Source organism: Chelonoidis abingdonii, chromosome 17 (assembly GCF_003597395.2).
Source record: "Chelonoidis abingdonii isolate Lonesome George chromosome 17, CheloAbing_2.0, whole genome shotgun sequence".
NCBI classification, from domain to species: Eukaryota; Metazoa; Chordata; order Testudines; family Testudinidae; genus Chelonoidis; species Chelonoidis abingdonii.
In genome coordinates, this window is record NC_133785.1 from 36755670 (window position 1) to 36758948 (window position 3279).

Genomic DNA, 3279 nt, shown 5'->3' on the forward strand with positions numbered 1-3279 from the left:
AGGGCCACTGTTACACTATGCAAAGGGAAGGCAGGGTTTGAGGGGGTTGCATTGGAGGAAGACATCCAGTGCTTAATGTGTGCCACGGCTTGCCAGGGCTGAGCCCTGGCACCTCTAGGCTTGGTAACTCATAGCCCCAGTACCTGTGGGCTTGCTGCATCAGTTATGAATGTAAAAAAATTGCATACGCTCTGGCACATCTTTCACTACAGATTAAGCACTGGGCACATCACCTGCATTAAGCTGAGCTTTGCTCCTTCTTCTGTGGTACTTGTAAGACCCCCCATTACTGTAGAATCTGATCAACAGATTTATCTCCTGTGAGGCAGGGCACAGCTATCACCCCCCTTTTGCAGATGGGGAACCGTGGCATAGAGAGGGTAAGTGGCTTGCTCCAGATCAAAACAGAAGTCTGTGATAGAGGAGGGCACTAAGCTAATGCTCTGACCACTGGACTATCTCTCCTCTCTACAGAGCAGTGAGGTGCCAGCTTTTGGGATGTGGATGGAGGGCCCCTTCCTCTTCCCCACTCCTTTCAGAGAGCACGTTACAGCCGCAGTGGCTACAACAGCCTTGGAGTTGGATTAACTATCTTGAAACTACTTGGGCTGGCAGCAGGACTTGAGGAACTGGCCAACAAGGGCAAATTTCGGAGGCATTCCCAGACGAAAGCATTAGATGGTTAGGAGGAGCCATATGGTTGTTAACAGCTTTACTTGCAGCAATGTCAAGTCGCTGGTGTTTAAGTACAGCTTCCAATATTTATTGAAATTACAGAATGTACAACAGTGGGACACACCAGGTTCACTGTCAGTGAGTTGTCAGTTAATGATCTAAAGAGGAAAAATATAGCAACTGAGTCACTGAGGGCCTGGCTGTGCCACCCTCATTCACAGCAAGGCTAAACAATGACTTGGACTACATGCTTGCACAGGGAGTAAGAATCTCTGTGGGCCCCTGAATGGGCTACCTGGGTTTGACTCGAGGCATGCACCCGACTTCCTCCCTCCACAGAGCAGGTGGGTGCAGAGAGAGGGAGAGTAGGAAGAGCTTTGGCTCCAACCCCACTTACAGGCTAGTGCAGCTGAGTTGATGAAGATATGCTGTCATTTGTTGATGGCATCAGACTGCAGCAAATGACTCCACCCCCACCTACCCCCTGTGCTAGAACAAAGATGAAGCAGGACAGGAACTGTGCCTCTGGAGGTCTTGTTGTGAGTTACCTCCCGAGGCTGCTCTTGGGCTGGAGCAACCTACGCGCTATCCCTTGATCAGGACTGTGCTTGAAGTCCAAATCTAGCTTGCCAACCAACCTCTGGCTCCATATGCAGCTCCACTGATGGCACAAGGCCCTCGATTTGCATCACTGCCTATCTTCACCCTGTCTCTTCATCCTTACCCCCGCACATTTATAAAGATAGAGCTGCATCTTGAAATGACATATAATGACATACAATGAGAATAGACTGTGGCTTAATTGTGAAAATCAATACACTGAGACTATCTAATGTGGAATCTCAGTCAGCCAGTGCCTGCTGTTTTCACACTGACTAGCTGTTCCCATCCTGATCATAACAACTGCTGCTGCATCAAACCATTGTCTACAGTGGTCTTTTATCTCAAAGCATTTCCACCCAGTGCAGTTCCTATGGGCATGCTGATGCAGGTGCAGAGGGAGACAGACTGCTGATAATTGTACTTTGGGGTCATGAAGACCTGTTCTGACCAGTTTGACACAAAAGTATCCTTAACTAAGCTTTCTTATGTGACATTTCGAAGATGATTGAAATTGCAATCATCCTAGTTTAGGAGTGATAACAGAAAGTGCTGTGGTAATTGTAAACTCGCATATACAACTCAGTTATATAGTGCACCTCATTTGCCACCACATCCCAGGGTGTAACAACTGTACAACATTATGCTGATATTAGAGGTGAAGTCTCAGAACATTGCATTTAATGCAATTTAAGGAAATCAGATTAGTTGATCGTAATGGTCTCTTCCAGCCTTGATATCTAGGAGTCCAATACAGTGTAGGAAAAATAACTGGAATCAAAGTGGATTACTTCAGATGGCTGAAATTTTGCCTGCAATTAATCTACCCCAAGGTCTCATTATTTCCCTGGCTTTAACCACCAGCTCTGGTGCGGGGATTTCTTGCGTGAACTGCTCACCTGCAAATGTCATCATTTTAAGTTGTTCTTTATTGCTGCGAATGAAATATTAAGTCCCATAATCGACACCACTAGCAAGGAGCCCTGAGCCTGACGAGAGCCCCATAGCAGCAAGCAGTCACTCCAGCACGTTCAGTTGCAGGACAAGGCTTGTGCTTTGACACAGCAATGTGTGTAAGAGAGGGTTGTGAGTGAAAGCTTCCTCTTCCATTAATTGTTATTGTTATGGGCATGAGAAGATATCCAAACTGTGGCACTCTAAGCTCCTTCTCCAGGGGGACAGCCTTGGTACATTCCATGTCACTGCAAGCTACAGAGTGGAGGACAAATTTGGATGTCAGCCTTTATTGTTGGTATTCAAGCTGTTATACAAACGAAGAAGGGCTAATCCAGAGCAAAGTACGGGGCTCTCTGCTCCCTTCAAGTACAGTTCATACCTGTTACCTCCTGGTCCAGCAGTAGGCAGGGTGGTTTCTGAGCTGGGTTGTGGAGATGGAAGGGTTTTGAGTGGGATCAGAAGAGGTGCTGAGCCATGTGGAAGACTGGCTGGTTGGCCCCTCTCTCCTCTGCCAACACCCTTCTGTGCCATCTCCAGGAACCCCATCTACCCCTCCTGCCCGCTATCTGCCCCCCTCCTCTGCCCCAGCCCCTATCCGCCCCCTCTCCTCTGTCACCCCCTATCCATCCCATCTACCCCTCCAGCCCCTACCTGCCTTCCTCCTCTACCAACCCCTACCTGCCCCTCCCTCCTCTGCCAGTCCCTATCTGCCCCATCTCCCTGAAACCCATCTACCCTTCCAGCCCCCCAGCCAGCCCCTCCATCTCCCTGCAACCCCTCCATCTGCCCCACCAGCCGCTATCCGCCCCCCTTCTCTGCCAGCCCCCTCCTGCCCCGCCAGCCCCTATCCACCCCTCCCGCGCCTCCCCCCGGACACGCCCTGCTCCCCCCGGACGGGGCACGCGGAGGGCACTGAGCCGTAGCCAGCAACCGCCCTTGGCTCACGGGCACGTGCACAGGGAGAAGGGGCGGGCGCGCGGGGAAGCGGCCCGGGCATGCGCCGGAGGGAGCGCGCGGCAGTGGCTGCCCCGCCCCCTGGGTCCCGCC